This window comes from Phalangium opilio, unplaced genomic scaffold (genome assembly GCF_054372755.1).
Source record: "Phalangium opilio isolate 3A_F unplaced genomic scaffold, DU_Popi_V2 ptg001304l_1, whole genome shotgun sequence".
NCBI lineage: Eukaryota > Metazoa > Arthropoda > Arachnida > Opiliones > Phalangiidae > Phalangium > Phalangium opilio.
Window position 1 is genome coordinate 112038 of NW_028324256.1, and position 18415 is coordinate 130452.

The window sequence follows — 18415 nt, forward strand, 5'->3', positions numbered from 1 at the left end:
AACTTAACCTAACCTAATACTATTAGGGTTTCAATTAACAAAATTTAACCTGATTTAATTATTCTTACTGACCTGGTACTATTTAATTTCAAATAACGCAACATAAACCATCCTAAATGACAATTGTTTTTCAAACCCTGGTTGTAGTGCTCTCAAGGGAGTTGCTGCAACCTTCAGGTTTACGAGAAGCGCTGTACAGGGACCTATCGTTATGGGTAAACGGAATTTTGAGGAAAGAGGTTTTTAGGGAAGCGCGGTTATGAGAACCTCTATCATAGGATCCGCTCATACGAGAACCGCTCATATGAGAGTTTCTTCACAGAATAAAGGGATCATGTGTACTAATTACTAGAGAAATCGGTTGAAATGAGCTTACGTTATTCAAAACCGAAAGGTTTTTCCATCTGTGACCACCAAGATGGCGAAGGATTGGAATAATCATTGTTTATAAGAGTAACTTCCTTGCCTATTTCTGTCTCCTAAAGCGATTTTGGGCTCAGCGTTGATTATCAAGAAGTCAGTTTAAATCTATATAGGGTTAGTCCCCCTATTATCGGACACATTTTAAAAAATTAAGGTTAAATGTAAGGAAATCACAGAAAACCTTTGAAAAGTTTATGAAATAAATATTTTGAACGTTTCTGCACCTAATGGTATAGAAATAATTCCAAAAGAACGATGTAATGTTGTCCCAATCATGGATTTTATTCGGCAAGTATCGTACCCTATTATCGGCTATTTGGATGTTGATTCGGACACCCATGTTCCATTTATCGGACGCCTATACATCCAACTCGGACACTGGGATCTCAGAATCGGACAGTGGGTCTTTGTAGCCCGGACACTGGGATCTCAGTATCGGACAGTGGGTCTTTGTAGCCCGGACACTGGGATCTCAGAATCGGACAGTGGGTCTTCGCTATCGGACACTGGGATCTCAGAATCGGACAGTGGGTCTTCGCTATCGGACACTGGGATCTCAGAATCGGACAGTGGGTCTTCGTTATCGGACATTTGGATCTCTGTATCGGACAATGGTTCCTCAATTGGAATACCAATTTTTTTTTAAATATAAAAGACAAGTGCAAATTGCTACTTCTCTGACACTTCTGGATCCATTCTGAACATCACTAACCGCTTTAAGCATTAAATATTTACAATCCCTCTCTTATTTGTCTTTAAAACGTGTTTGAAAGCTGTCCGATAATAGGTTTTCTACATTAGCTACGATTCGCGTTTTATTTTCATGTAAAGAAACCTAGAACTAACTGTTAAAGTAGCAATTTATAGAAAAAGATTCGGGCTTTACAGCCATACACATAACTTATAGTTGGCTTCTATTTATATACCTCAAAACACGATTTAAAAATGGGGGAAGAATTTTTCCGGCCCCTCAATTAGTTTTAATTAATCAAAAAAATTGGATATCTGGTTCGTTCGCGCTTTCCTCCTCTGACATCGCGCCACTTCTCTGTTTTTACATGCAACATACAGATTTCGACACCCTCTTTAAAACTAGGTAACTTACAGTGTTCCTTTTTTCCCCGGCAGTTTTATAAACAACTTTTTAAAAATGTGTCCGATAATAGGAGCGTCTGATAATAGGGGGACTAACCATAAACAGAACTAAATAATTGGGAGAGGCTACGCAAGACGACTTATTTAATACGCCTACTAGCTGTTACCCTCGACTTTGTTCGCGTAAATTTAATAGAGTTTCAAACAACGAAACTTGAATCGTAAACGCAATGCAAAAGAAATTGAACGGCGCTCAAAGATCAGATATTACGCTCACTCGGATTCCACGCTTCTGATTAGAAAACTTTAATTATGACCTATTCGTGATTACAGAATGCGGGCTTTCTTCGAAACTGGCCAATTGACAACGTGGCTACGCTCCCTCAAGAGAGACTACCACATCGTATTGGACCATTCAGAGGCTGAGAATGAAGTACATGTACTCAGGTTCAAGGACATTGCAGCCAAGTTGGCAATGTGGGCGGCAATGCTTGGAGTCGCCTCTTTCGTCTTCACCATGGAGATGCTGACAATTTTCATGTTTCGTTAAACACTGATGATGATGGGAACATTATAAGAATGTAACCAGGTAGTAAAGGGTTTTTAAGACAGCTGATCAAATCCAAAAAGATTTCTAAAACAGTTAGGTATTCGAAGTTTAGTCGCAAATATTTAGCTATAGCTAGCTATTGACGATTAAATCTAACACAGAGTTAATCTGCCTACGAGCGCCACTGCCATAGAAAGTGGAGTTGATTTAGGATAAATGGCAAATGAAGTTTGTAGTGTGACTCACATAGGGTAGACTAGGATGTTTTCATAATATAGGAAATCAACAACCGAAGCTGCAGTGCGATACACTTAAAATTTATATAACAAACTGTTGAGGTGCAAAACATAAGCGATAATATTTTATATTTTGTAGTAAGGGTAAAGCTTCCATAACTCAGTTCATACTCCTTTATTATTTAACTTATGCTTGTATTTGAAGTGTTGTCTATTTATAAACAAATTACGACTAACTTAAATCGTTCCCTTCACATAAAAAGCAATTTTCTACTCTGTATATATCCTTAAACTTCGTAAGAAAATTGTAGTTTTTTATCTTTCCCAGTGACGATGGCGTGTCTATGTCTGGGTGGCCGTGACCGTGTTAGCAGTTTAAAAATCGAAACAAAAGTCTTTTCAATTTCTGGACTGAATTGACTGTTCACAGAAATTTGGAACATATCTAGCGCACGACAAACGCTATCCACACTTTTACTGACCACTATTGCACAGCCGTTCATTCCACATAGACACCAATCTTCAGTCAGAGAGGTAAACATATTTTGCAAAAAAAGGGGATTTGAAAACAATATAGGTTTAACTATATCTGACAATGTTGTTTTTTAACATTTAATGTAAATTTTGGTCAGATAGGACATTAACTCTGTTCGGTAAATTTTAATTTTTAATTTTGCAGAATGTTTGTTAACCGCAATTGCCAACACCTTGAAGTCATACATAAACCTTTCTATATCTTCATTTCGTATCAACCTTATGACGCTTATTAGCAGAGATCTTTGATCATTAAGAGTACTTCGATGGTGAAGGCAAAAGAAGCGATTCCCAGCATTACAACCCACAATACAAACTTCGCTCCAAGGTTCTTCAAAGTGATAGCATGTAACTCATTTTCGGTCTTCACTGAATGCGCACGCCAATTTCTTTCTATGTTTCGTAGATATGGTATATCTTGTCCAGTTTCCATGAAAGTTCTCAATCTAGATCGAGAATGGGTCATAACTTGATTTTACTAATCAATAGAATAAGGCACTTTGAAACTATATTCCACGTAAAGAATAGGCTTAGAAAATTTCACCGTAACTAATGAAACTAACCAACTAAATTATTTTTCAGTCTATACACCTTTAGACTCATTTAAATGAGTCAACTTGAGTTAACTGGTTGGGAAGTGAGAACAGAAGTTGACAAGTTGAATCACAAAATTAAAAATTGATCCCTGACCAGCTTTTCCAGACTCAACTTTTTGACTCATTTAGTTAAGTCCAAAAGTTGTTTCGTCTGAAAAAGCCCAATGAAAAGCTACAGTAAAAGGATTGTGCCAAAGAGAATTCTACGTGGGTAAAATATCCATGGACAAATGCACATTTGCCATTTTCATCTTTGATTCAAATGCTCAGCGAGAGAGAGAAAGATAGTTTGATTTTCACTTTCGAAGAAATATAACACAAATAAAGATGCAATTAGAGGTCATTTCTAATCATATATTCATTTAATCTTTAAATTCGTTTAATTATAATTATTAAAAATAGGTTTGTTCAAAACCACGCAAAATCAAGTTTACCATCATTATTTGGATTTGGCAATTTCTACGTATAGATGTGAGACAAAGCATCAAAGTGCTAATGGGGAACATGATTACAAGGATTATGGTTGAACTAGGATATTCAACGAACCTTCGGTTGACGAGTTTAACAGCTTCCGGATTCATTTCTTTTCTTCTCAAGAGCATTTTCGGTTTGCACGAATAACTCGACGAACTAACGTGATAATCAGATCGATTAAATGGCGTTCTTTCTACTTCAGCTTCAGATACCATTAAATCGTTAACCATAACATAATGTTTTCTATAATTATTTTTATCCATTTTTAAACCGCAGAGAATTCTCAGTTCCTCGTCCGTCTGTAATCAATGGAGTCAGAACAGAGTGGGTAGACACAAAATGGATGTTTAAAAATCTTTTACCGATTGGCAAAGCTCTTCTATTACTATTGAGTAAACGTCGACGTCAGGTACATTCAATAAATCCCTTGCACTGTTAATGTTTTCTTTCTTCTGAGATGAGTAACTGGCTCTCAAGACTCCGATGAACAATGTGAAGAAAACCACATTTATCAAAAGAAACGGTGCAACGCCGAAGCGAATCGCTGGTGCCGAAGAAATATCGAAACCTACAAGAACAGTTATTAAGATACATCTGTTTGTGCACATTTTTAGGACATCTGTTTAGATAAAGACGACACTAGACACATGGTGGAAGTTTCTTCTCAAGTTTGAACAAGAGAGTAAGGGTCAATAGTGACTGCCGGCGGTTACGAGTCAATTCTTTCGACGACCGTTAATTGTGGGATAAGTAAAACACTTGTTTAAATTGCTTTTAACAAATTGTTATACGTTATCGCGACCTCTGACATCGCAGAAATAGGTTTTTAAATCAAATTAGGAGGTTTCCAGCTTGTTTTAATTTCGCTGTGTTTAACATATTTTTGGAATCTCATGCTTGGAAGGACACTCAAAGATACCATGACAGATCTTTACCTTTCCCCAAAATAGCCCCAAAATACAGTACTAGTCTTTGAGAGGCGACAGACAACACTGATTTTTGAATTCCCTTCACCCACATGTGAATTATATCAATCGCCGTCAACACAAGTAGTACGCAAGCCAACCCAATCCAAATCTGTAACGAGGAATTAATAGGTATGTTATCGATTCTGCGTGTTATCAAAACAGCATTGTCCAAAACGGCTTTTTCATAAACGCGTTTGCCATTATAGCCATTTCTCGTTTCAGCACATTTTGATTACAGCGTTTATATCTTGAGCGTTGTTTTGTATTGTTGAAGGTATAAGTATTAGAGCTCGGCATTATCTATCCATTATCCATGTTATTTTATCCATAATCCAGAACTATCAACAGAAGTTGTATATTAAATCGAATTATGTCCACAAAATTTATCTATAAATAATCGATTATTCAATAATTTACGGATGCCGAGCTCTAATTAGTATTGATTTCAGCTTTAGGTTTGAATTTTAATGGTTGTCAAACAAACAGTTTCGCGGTCTAGTGTGTTAATGCGCTTTAATGTTTGGTTGGGATGGGTTTTTTGAACTCCTATAAATTACCTTCCACCTTATCCAAAATATCCTCCTATTAATTAGCTGCCACCTTTTCCAAAATATTCTGATATTCATTAGCTGCCACCTTTTCCAAAATATTCTGATATTCTTTAGCTGCCACCTTTTCCAAAATATTCTCCTATTAATTAGCTGCCACCTTTTCCAAAATATTCTCCTATGAATTAGCTGCCACCTTTTCCAAAATATTTTCCTATTAATTAGCTGCCTCCTTTTCCAAAATATATTCTTATTAATTTGCTACCACCTTTTCCAAAATATAATCCGCGAACCTGTCCATAACCTGAGGATCACAAACGGTTATGAAACGCTGTAGTGCTAAACCGCTGGTTGGGAAAATAGCGCTATATTGAGAAACGCGGAAACAGCAACCGCTGTTTTGGGCAAAAGCGCTGTATTGAGAAGCGCGGAAACATCAACCGCGGTTTTGCAAACCGCTGTTTTGGGCACCGCCTTATTCCAAAACGCTCTTTTGAAAACCGCTCAACTACCAGTGAACCGAATTAATATACGTATGAAAGTAAAAATACGTGCATAGGGACTTGGCAAAACGGCCTAGCTCCGCTCTCTGCCACTATTCTTATTATTCATTTTTTGCAGAGTTGAATCTATTTCACCCCCTCTTTGGACCCCCTTTTTGGTATCTTTTTTAGCTCGAGTGGAAGTTAACGTGAGGTCCCAAGACGTAGTTCTGCCAAATTCCATTTATAGTCTAAAGTTTTGGTGGAATTAATTCGTTCCTATTTAAGAAGCAAAAAAACAAGTATTTTCTTACTGCTTTCGAAATAATATTTAAGACGATGAAGGCTCCGATTGGAGCTGGGTTGAACGTCAGGTATTTCCTCGAAAAAATTCTATAACAGCTGTACGTGAGAGGTACTGTTGTACTACAGTTTTGTCCATTTTCACAATCAGACATCACTATGTTTTCGTAACTATAAGGCATCCCCTGAAAATGCGTATTTGTAGTTAGTTTTTAAATCTAAAAGCAGACGTTAATTGCATATTTCATAAAATAATTGAAATTTTTGATATCATAATTGCAATAAATGAGCACCAAGTTTATTGCTTAAGGCGTTGGCACCTTTATATCAAACCGTTCAACGTGGTTGTCACATTCTCGTGAAGAAATGTAACAAAAGCGTCATCTTTTTCTTGCAAAGACTTCGCCTTACAACTTAAACCTGTATTTTTTATGTATTGTGATTTCATTTTTTCTGAAGTAAGACATGTACGGTTGGTTATAGATCAGGTTAGAGAAAGTACCAATTAACCACGGAAGTTTTTTAGTTCAATTTCATGGACTTCAAAAGAATTTTTACATAGCAAATAATTAAGACTAATCCTGACATTTACAAACAAATATAATAAATTTATAGAATTAAGCAGGGACAAAAGCCGTAAAACGCATTATGAATGGGCAGCGGATGACTTGGGGAGACCCAAACTGCTAAAAAAAGAATATGAAGGTATGAGGAAAATCCTTGAATCCATAGCCGAGTCCCAATCCAAGCTGGCTGAGGCTCTAACGACGATGGCCAATGCTTCAGTTCGGCAGCTGATGTCTTTGAAGTTATTTCTCTGACAGAGTCTGAGCATTGGCGAAGAAAAAACAGTCATTTTAAGGGTTACCTGTCAATAATACACAATCAAAATAAATTGTTTTGTTTTTTTGGAAAAATTGAGTCGTCACGCATGTTGACTTTACCGTCGGTTCCCTTGTGACGAGGACATTGGTAAAAAATTGACTCTACATTTTGGCGTTATATTGTTGGCTAGTGACACTTGAAGTTCCGATTTAATCTCATATACATATATGCTAATGTCGTGAACAAGTGCGGAGTTTATTGCCTTCTCGTGGCAATTGTCGAAAACGTGCTTTGCAAGGCCGAAATATACACGCTTTCATAGAATATAACAGTTATAAATTTCATTAAAATATACAATTATTTATTATAATAAAATCAGTTTTTGACAAATTAACCATCTTATTATTACTTCCATTAAAATAAACTCTTTAAATATGTTATGATTTGCCGTGTTAATGTAAATTTTGCCTTAAACGGAGATCATCAAACTCCCACACTTAGTTTAAATCTCGAAAAACCCTTTGAACTGTTATGCACGACGTGCAATTCGATTACCATGTTCAAATCGCAAGCAATGAAGCTCGAGTTAAAAACAAAGCAGCCATACTAGGCCTAATTAAAAATATGAACCACAGCCAAGATGCCAACAAAGAGGTTTGGGGAAACCAAACTAGAAAACTCTCGCTGAATATCCGTGAATCTAAGATTGATGAAGGGATGAAAGGGGGTAAAAACTCCAATGCTCGATTCGGCCGTCTCTTTCGGCCGCAAAATTATTCATTGTATGATTAGGATATGGGTCTTACAGAATGCGTTTTATTATCATTCGGAGAAATTGACTCCAAAATAAAAGATTCGGTTCGAAATTGCTCCAAAAGGACCTCAGAGAATAGGGTCCCAGTTTTAACCAACCGTGTGGAAATTGAGTTATACGGTACTTTAGATTAACCACCCCCTTCCTTTTTAGAATAGTTGGTCTGTCAAGGCTAGTTAGCGCGTTCGACGACAGGAAATGTCCGCCACTAACTAAACCATGGCAGCGGCCCCTTCTCGTAAATCCCGTAAAAAATTTCGAGTTTAACAGAAACAAAAACTCGAAAGTTTCGAATTGCTTGAGATTAAAATAGATTGACGTCAGCCACAATTAGTTCCTATGTAAGGTGCGGTTCGACACATACAGCATGTATTTCTAAAAATTAATTACACTTACGCTGATAAAATTATTTTCATTTGGCAGACGGCAGTCATCTCGACAATCGATATACCTTTAAATTTAAACTCAATTGGGATATATTTTCTTATAATAACAGAAGCAAGCGTAGTAGGAGTACACCCTAAAAAACTTTTAATATTAGGATAAACTAAAGTGGCCTGGTCAAAATATTACTCCCACTGATTCAAAATAAATTCAAATTGTGATAGTGGGTGTTCTTGAAACAAATTTAATCCAACTGAACTAAATCTATTTCACTTTCCTTCTATTTATAGGGATGCCTAGGGCTTTGGTTCAAGATAATAACTGAGAATTGTACTCCACCTTCATTTGCTTTAGATGAAAGGTAGCATTTTCTACTTTACCTTAGAGGTTTCTTGTTTTCAAAAATGTAATAGAACATGCGCAATACGGCGAACTTAGGCAACTTCGAAAATAGCTGGAGAAAGAAATAAATTCAACAACTTAGTTTCAGAAACATCAGAAGAATCTGAAGGCGTTCACTAGGAAAACCCCAAATTAGTCAATTCGTCTTTGGCTTAAGAATTGATGTCCATTGTATTTTGATTTGCCTGTCAAGTTTATTATATTACTTGGCAGTGCGAGGAGGGTGCATCGAACTAATCCACAAAATATGGGAATAGACCATTTCGATGTAACCCCTGATGTAAATAAGAGGGAAAGACACATGGGTAAAACTTTGCCTTCCATCTCGCTTTTTGGCGCCTACATATCGCAGTGGGCATATCGGATCAAACGTTTTTGCAATATACGGACCGCAATATTGGCTTAACTCCATTATCACCGTTAAGGTTAAGATGTACGCGGCGATCGGCTAGGGTTACGAAAACGCCTTGCCTCCCAATTGTCGAATTCATAAATTCCATACAAAAAGCCAACCACCAGTGGCGTTAGCCATTCGCGTTCAGTTTATTACCGTGAAGATTCTCCTACAGATGGCGCCAGCATTTTTTACGTTTTCTGTCGTCTGCTACACAGGTTTTAAATTTAGGGTTAGCCGTTAGAAATGGCTTGGCTAGTATTTTGCCGAATCCAGAAGAATTTGTGTGGGTTAAAACCAGAATCGGAGAAGCTCCTGAAGGTTCGCCTCTTGCTTTACAGCTTTCAATAAATGAAGATAGGTTTGAAGTTATTCACAACCTTGACATCTACGAGAGCCACATCCTATTTGCCTATGCTAATGAACCTCAAGATAGGTTTAAAATCCCGATCCATTCTAATCCACGTACTCCGTGGAGCTCCAAGAATTTGCCAGGATACTTCGGTCCTTTGGAGTCTGTATTATTTGAGGTATGCATTTCATTTGTATAGAAGTTGGTCATTTTGGAGTTTAATTTTTCAAATGTTTATTTTAGAAAAATCAACTTTCAGTTCTAGAAGCTATTGAGCTTGAAGTTAATACTAAAGATCAATCTGAGTCACAAGAGTGGAAGGAGGCGCGAACAACAAGATTGAACTCTTCAATTTTTGGGCTAGTTTGTAAAAGAAGAAATTAAAATTGGAGTGAATCTGGTATCAAAAATATCGAAAAACCCAAAGATATTGGACATTTGAATGCCATAAAGTACGGAAAAAGGTGGGAAATTGTTGCAAGAAATAAGTATAGAGAAAAAATGCTCAGCTTGGGTCATGACGTTACGGTCCATCCTTCAGGATATATTGTTGATCCTAGTAAACCATGGTTGGGAACGTCTCCAGATGGTCTAGTTCAAGACCCAAGGGAAGCGGAACCTCATGGACTTTTGAATATAAAATGCCCCTGGTCCACAAGAAATATAAGTCCGACGGAAGTTTGAATGGAGATTTTAGAGTAAAAGTGATTAACGGAAAACCATTTTTAAATGAAAACGATTACCACTTTTATCAGGTTACTGGGCAGATGGCACTATCAGGTGTAACATGGTGTGATTATGTAACTTATTTTCCATCCGGCTTGATAATAGTGAGAGTGAGATTCAATAAGAAGAAGTGGGAAAAGATGGAATCGCTTTTGAAATCTTTTTTCTTTACTCATATGCTACCAAACTTAGCTAAGGATACATTGCCTCAAAGTTCCTAATAACTCTTAAAGGGAGAGTACTTTTTAGTAGTGTGTTAAATTTCTTCTTTACCATATTTAATATCCCTTTAAATTTGATCTCATTTCCTCAATGGACCAAGATGTTTTTGACTTTTAAAAAATTAAAAAATACTTGTTAAAATGAGTTATTATTTAATAATTACGATTTGTTACATTTATTATTTATGAATCGCTGAGGGAAGAATCCAAATTAATTATAGACATCTCTTGATCATCGCTGTCGTAGGAATTAAAATCACTTTGTTGGCATAGTTCATCTTCATCAGACATATTTTCATCAGGCGGTAGTATTTCTTCTTAATAATCATCTTTAAAATCAGCTGCATTAGCTGGTTCTAAGATTTCATCATAAAATTCATCCGTGTCCATGGTACTATTGTTTAAATTTTCTTTATTCCTAACGAGAGGGCTTTGAAAGTTCGATAAAAGTGCAACAACTGTCCATAGTTGATTAATTACGGGTGCAAGAGTCAAGGGAACTGGACGGTCAAGAACATGGAATCCTCTTATTCTTGCAATTCGTCGCTCCACGTGTATGCGCAGAGCCGCAATCTTTTGGGATTTATCCAACTCTTCATTATTAAATTGGCCCTTTCCACTCAGAAACGGAGGAATATTTAGTTTAACACCTTTTTTCTCTAACAAATCTTCAATCAAGAATCCTTTATCAGCCATAACGCTATCATTGGGGGAGAATTTCAAATTACAAAAACCACTTCGCAGAGTTAATTCCCCGTGAATAGATGAGAAACAAATGTGACGTAGCCGTTTGAACTTATTCCAATAAGTCCTTTAAAAGTGTTTGTGGATTTATAGTTTGAATATGAGGCAGATTGCAATACTAAAGACTTGGAAGTCTCACATTTAAGTTCTGTAGCATCAAGTATAACACGAGTACTGGGATAACTAATTTTAAAATCATCCGGCATAGCTGCGTCAACTTGTTCTCGCGTTGGTCAGATGTTAAATTGTCCTAAACGAAAATACATAAATTTATCCATAACAGTAAAATCAAAATGTGTCTGTTATCCAGTATAATGTTAAAGAAAATAAATGCTATTAATAATAAAATTGTGTGTGATTTTCAGTTTTAGATTATAAGTCATTGATATTTAAACAAACACCAAAAACTTCAAAGACAAATATACATAAGCTTATTTTCCTATCCATGAATAACTTAATTTCAACCTCCCCCAGAACGAATGACCGCGCTCATTTAATCCAATATAGCGCAGTGCACCACTTTTCACGAAGGGGTTTTTAACTTTCTAAAATGGAAAAACATTGACCAAAGAACCTTTATACCAGTAATGGAAAGTTTAGCTTCCTCTATTGCAAATTATTTGTCACTAGTCTTTAAAGCCAGGCAAGTTGACCCAAGTATTCCCGGCTGGCTATTTGCACTTGGGTCACACTACCAGCGTGCGAGAAAAAAACCCCTCCACTTACCATTCCTGGTATGTTCTTTGATTTGGCTGGCATCATTCGAATTTGATACAAGAAGAGAGGAATGTGGAGGACGAAGGGGGTAAAAACGAAAGGCTCTTGTTGTCAGCGCTCCTTTTTTTGTTTGCCCTTGGCAACGTCACGGGTGACTTTTTCAAAAGCATGTACATGTACATGTATGGGTATACGATGGGAAAATCGTTGGCACCTCCTGAGACGAAAGTGGCGATGTAATTTAAATTTAAGGCAGGGAGAAGAAAAAGCTTGTAACAATGTCCATGGATATTTCTCCGCGTGCTGGCGTGCCTGCTTTCACTCCATTGGTTTTAATTGAGTAAACGTGAAGATTTGAAGGTAGGAAACAACGGAGCACCAGAGAGGAGAGAAAGAGGGAGTTGGAAACGCGCTTTATAAAATCCACCGAAAAACGGGATAATAGGGGGGTAGTAAAAACAATTTTCGGTACGTTTCGTCGTTTAGTTTTAGTCCTTTGCGCAGTGGAAGTTATACCTGGTGTAGTGGCAAATAAAAATTTTAAATCGGATACTAGGCTTCTCAAGTGCTCGCACTCTATATCTGTGACAGGGCAGAAGTTAGCGCTTCTTCTAACTTATTTTCATCAATTTCAATTGGGGCGCTAAGCGAAACTGGATTGGGCTGATCTATTTGGAAATCTCGCAAGAATGGATATATTTCCCCTGGGGAACTACGCCAACTAAAGTTCACATCACCACAGTCAATTATAATACCGTTGTTATTCAAAACATCCATACCCAGGATGCACAGAAATATTAAATTTTTCACAAAATACACAGTATTAGACGTAGTTTTTCCAGGGAAAATAAACGTATTTACCGCTACCAGTCGTTGATACTCTAGTTTTGTTAGCTAGCTTGATACCCAATTTTATCCTATTACTTTTGTTAATTACATTGGCCAACACGAAATTTTTCGTCTACGAGGGTATAGCTGGATCCACGAGGGCTATACATTCCTATTCATTAATCTTAATTTTAATTTTGGCTAAACAGGAAGCTTTTAGAGATACTTGATTTTCAATAAAATTTAAGAAAATATTGGAGTTTAAATTTCGAATTTGTTTATTTAAAATTATGGATCCAGCGTTACAGGTCAAGGGGTTTATCGGCGTGCTGGGGAAGGTTTGCATGTTTGTTCTCCCCCGCCTGACCGTTTTCCGAGTGGGGCTGACGTTGTATTGAGCTATTATAGTGCCTCTCGTGGCCGAAATTGGTGTTTCGACAATTAGTACCAGAAGTCCATTAAATTAGCCTAGGCTAATTTAATGGACTTCTGTTAGTACTGATATGACCGGCAACACCGCAACGGTGGCAGGGTAACTCCGGCGCCGCTGTTATATCGACGCGAATCGGGCTCCCGATAGTGAGAGAAATTTTGTTGGGAATAATTAGGCCTAAAATATTTGATCTAGAATTGTGGAAGGTTTGCGGGGCCTATTATAACGAGAGCTTTAATCTTGGTAGTGGGGACCACCACACTTAAAACAAACTACGCCACTTGCTCGCTGACCATTGTAAGCAGTGCTAGTGGGAGTAGATTTTTCGACCGCAGGTTTGTCCTTGAGGGCTGCTTTGGCTTGTTCAATGAAGACGGCATCGGCTAATAAGGCTCTAATTGACGTAAATTTTGCCGTGGCTAACGCGACTCTAAGTTCATCGCATAGATTTTTACGAATTATTCTAATTAGTGCCTGTACTGGGAGAGGTTCTGTTAATTTTCTAATAATAGTTTGCATGGCCTCAACATAATTAGTAGCGGATTCACCGAGCTTTTGAAAACGGTAATCTAAGCGTTCTAATAGAACATCATCATTCGCGTAAGCATTAAATTCATTCATGAGTGCGTCGGAAAATTCCTGAAAATCCTCGAAACGGCCTTGGTCCTCGAACCATTCTAATGCTGCACCTCTGCACATTGTTGGTATCCAATGCTTGATAAACAAGTCTTCGGGGCATCCCCGGGAGATGAAAATTTGGCGCGCTTTTACAAGGAACTCTTTCGTGTTTTCGCTAAAACTACCCGAAAACGTGGGGGGTGAAATAGGGGGAGTCCACGAGCTAGGGAGAGGCTGAGGTTGGTCCTCGTGGCGCCCATTGTTAGCTATATTTTCAGGGTTTTGGCGCCCTTCTAACCCTCGGTTTTGAGCGACTACTTGCGCGGACAGCTGCCTTATTTGTTCTTGTAATGCTGCAATAGCCGCTAGGTTAGGATCGGGGGCGTTTTCGTTAGGCATGTTGGCTGGTGGGGGATTACATTTTTGCTTTCTAATTTCTCGGGCGTGATTTTGTTCAATTTTAAGAATTTAGTAGCACTCTTCGCAAGAGTAAAATTTTCCCTAAGTTAGGCTGGCAAAGCTCATGACCGTCCTGAGACGATGACATAACCCATGTTATAAGCTTAATTTAAAGCATGCACTTAATTGAACCGAACGTGTACGGGGGAATTTACTAGGTAATAATAATAGGGACCAGTGACACACCATAAAAATACACTCCTAACGTTTTTAACAAAAAATTCTAACCAAAACTTTTAATAAAGCTATCCTACTTAAATCTACAACAAAATAAACTGAACTAAAGCTACACTAATTTCACTAAAAATAACCTACACAATTACGCTACCCACGTAAACTAAACAACACTACGCAAACCACGCAGACTTAAACAAAAATTACGTTAACCACGTAAACATTAAAATATTATTGCTAGTCTTTAAAATTCAATTTCTTTGTTCCTAATTCATTAAATAACTTAATGGTTACCATCCGTTAATTAATTGGGGAATTTTAGTAGTTCTGATCCCGGACGGACCCCCAAAATGCGACATTTTAGTTACAAGATATGAGAGATAAAAGAAAATGTTGATTTAATTAGTATCTAAATTGGGGTGGTCATTTGTCTAGGGGTATTATTTACTAATTAGTTTAAAATATCGCATTGGTGATAAATAAATAGTTCAAAATAGTTCAAATATGTTGTAGCATAATAATGGGGCTGGTTTCTGGTCCGCGTGAGCTCATAAGTAATAATTGTTTACGATACTGATTTTCTTTGTTCTCCGCACATTCGTTCGCGAACTCTTTAGATCGTTGGGCCACGAGCCGAGAGGTTGATTCCGTTGGACGGGAAAAGGGTTAATAGTCCGGCATCGTGGAAACGGGCTCATCGGGCGGCATTCCTTTGGTTCAATTCAGGTACGGAACATCGTCGAGAGTCCAAGAGCATCCCAGCATAAGAGCGTAAAGGCGAGATAGACCAAGAGCCAGTGGCCTGGACCTTACCTCATAAAGTACAAAAGGTCTGACCATTGGAATGAGTTCAGTTTTGAAGCTCATTAATAGATTTGGCCGTCTTACGCGTCACAGCTGGGGCATTTGAGGGGGGCGGGATCATGTTTGACCCTAATGAGGTATGATTTCATGAATAAAGAAGGTGGCAAATGATAGAACTGGAAATGGCGATTCCAAATATATGAAATCTGACGTCATCAAAAGGGGCCATCAATAAATCAGACGGGGGTTAAAATGGTCGAATGAGGTATGAATTTTTACCTCATGAGGTACATGTATGAATCCGGTGTTGTTTGATAGATCTGGTCGTGCTAAATAACAGAATATAAAATCTGACTGGAAAATACGCGGCTTAGGTTTAATCTGACGGGCTGATTCTTGCGTCAGACTATGACAACTTCGTGCCTCATAAAGCTAGATTCCCACTCGACCGAAAAAATCGGCGCAAATCACGCAGCCTACGTTAGAAATTTTACCTTACGTCGTCGTCCGGCTGTAGACTGTTCACACTACGACTGAATTTTGAGTTTGGCGGTAGATATTTTTGGGTCACGTGACAGATTGGAGTGGTTTCCATAACATTTATTTCGCATTATGAATTGGTATCTCTGTCGCTTAGATCGTACAAGAAAGTATATTTTCTAACCTCCTCCATAAAGACTTCCTTATTAACATCTTACATCAATATACTTCCATAAGATACATTTTTCTTTCTTCGTGGCATTTATGACGTAGTCAGTGGGATAATTTCATTGGCTGAGACACCGGCGTAACGCCGAACACGACCGAAAAATATAACGCAAATTGCGCCCGGCCGAGCGGAAATTCCGTCGGGCTCGGCGTAAAGATTTTTCGGTCGGACCCCTTTCTGCCGGGTCTCCGTCGTGATTTCCGTCGAGTGCGAGTCTAGCTTAAATGTAGCAGGTGATATATTTTAAAACCAGCCCCACTGATGTCAAGTACATTAAACTTAACTTGTTTGAGCGAGTTGCCTCTGTTTCTATCGAGGTAATGTGGTGAAATAATTTTGACCGTGATAAATGAGATGAACTTAAATTGGCATCATTTATAATAGAGCTATTTCAATTCGGGGGTAAGGAGAGTTTTTGAGGCAGGGTTTCGTCAGTCCCCGCCTAGGTGCCTTATTGTGCGCGAAATTTAGCTAAGAGTTCTACAGTGGCCCGCACGAAGGGAGGGTGAAAACCGGCTCCGTTTATTGGCAGGCCCAACTGTGACGTTTCCCCCTTCAACTGATATAGCTGTATGCAGGCACATTTTATTTCAAACTCATTCAATGAAACCTTCTAACGTTAAATTATTATTCAATGCAAATAAAGGTAAAAAATGTTACATTTTAAAGGTCATCTGGTTCATCATCCGAGTCAGTCTGATAATCAATATATACGGTTTCATCGTCATAGTCACCCTCCCTCCGTGTGGGCCACTGTAAAACTCTATGCTAAATTTCGCGCACAATAAGGCACCTGGGCGGGGACTGCCGAAACCCCGCCTCAAAAACTCTCCTTACCCCCGAATTGAAATAGCTCTATTATAAATGATGCCAATTTAAGTTCATCTCATTTATCACGGTCAAAATTATTTCACCACATTACCTCGATAGAAACAGAGGCAACTCGCTCAAACAAGTTAAGTTTAACGTACTTGACATCAGTGGGGCCGGTTTTAAAATATATCACCTGCTACATTTAAGCTAGACTCGCACTCGACGGAAATTACGACGGAGACCCAGCAGAAAGGGGTTCGACCGAAACATCTTTACGCCGAGCCCGACGGAATTTCCGCTCGGCCGGGCGCAAGTTGTGTTCTATTTTTCGGTCGTGTTCGGCGTTACGTCGGTGTCTCAGACAATGGAATTATCCCACTGACTACGTCATAAATTTCAAGAGTGCACGCAAACGCTAGATAGATTGATAGCCGCCATGTATTTTTCTTTTGGTCGGAAACATCCCACGAAGAAAGAAAAATGTATCTAATGGAAGTATATAGAGGTAAGATGTTAATAAGGAAGTCTTTATTGAGGAGGTTAGAAAATATACTTTCTTGTACGATCTAAGCGACAATGGGACAGAGATACCAATTCAGAGTGCGAAATAAATAAACCACTCTAATCTGTCACGTGACCCAAAAATATGTACCGCCAAACTCAAAATTCAGTCGTAGTGTGAACAGCCTGCAGCCGGACGACGGCGTAAGGTAAAATTTCTACCGTACGCTGCGTGATTTGCGCCGGTTTTTTTCGGTCGAGTGGGAATCTAGCTTTATGAGGCACGAAGTTGTCATAGTCTGACGCAAGAATCAGCCCGTCAGATTAAACCTAAGCCGCGTATTTTCCAGTCAGATTTTATATTCTGTTATTTAGCACGACCAGATCTATCAAACAACACCGGATTCATACATGTACCTCATGAGGTAAGAATTCATACCTCATTCGATCATTTTAACCCCGTCTGATTTATTGATGGCCCCCTTTGATGACGTCAGATTTCATATATTTGGAATCGCCATTTCCAGTTCTATCATTTGCCACCTTCTTTATTCATGTACCTCATGAGGTAAGAAATCATACCTCTTTAGGGTCAAACATGACCCCGCCCCCCTCAAATGCCCCAGCTGTGACGCGTAAGACGGCCGAATCTATTAATGAGCATCAAAACGGAACTTATTCCAATGATCAGACCTTTTGTACTTTATGAGGTAAGATCCAGGCCACTGGCTCTTGGTCTAAGAGAGAGAGCAAGAGAGCGAGCCTCTTGGCCGGGTCTCCTTTTATACCTTTTAGGTCAGATCTACGGGGTTCCATATGTCCAACCAGGACACGGCCTGGTTTTTGCGCGGGGTCCCAAAAGTTCGGGCACGATCCCATCCCGTTCGCGAGAGGCGAGTTTGCCTCGTGCGCGATGGTAAAAACCCGATGACGTAAATATTGGAGGGCTATGCCCTTTCGACCAGAATCAGTAGTCCCATCCAAAAACCAGTATTGGGGGAGTTAAAGCGATAGTGCTACAATGGCTATTTTTAAAGTGCTAGTATTTTAAATTAAAGGGGCAGTAAAATAAAAACTGTTACAATGTCTGTATTTTTAGAGCGCGAAGATTTAACGGATCATGCATAAAAATGTTTGGACTAAGTTTTTTTAAGTACTGGAAACGCATATATTTCTTAATCTTTATTATAATAATTATCAAAAAGGGAACATTTAAAATAATTATTAAAAAAGAATATGTATAATAGAAAGTTAAAGTCATATTAATACTTCTAGAAAGTCAAAAATC

The 18415-nt window shown here is 38.3% G+C and overlaps 1 pseudogene; it reads right to left on the reverse strand.

Annotated features, from left to right (window-relative positions):
* Positions 1 to 10582: 10582 nt before the first annotated feature.
* LOC149583936 (uncharacterized) lies at positions 10583 to 11277 on the reverse strand (annotated as a pseudogene).
* Between the last annotated feature and the right edge of the window lie 7138 nt (positions 11278 to 18415).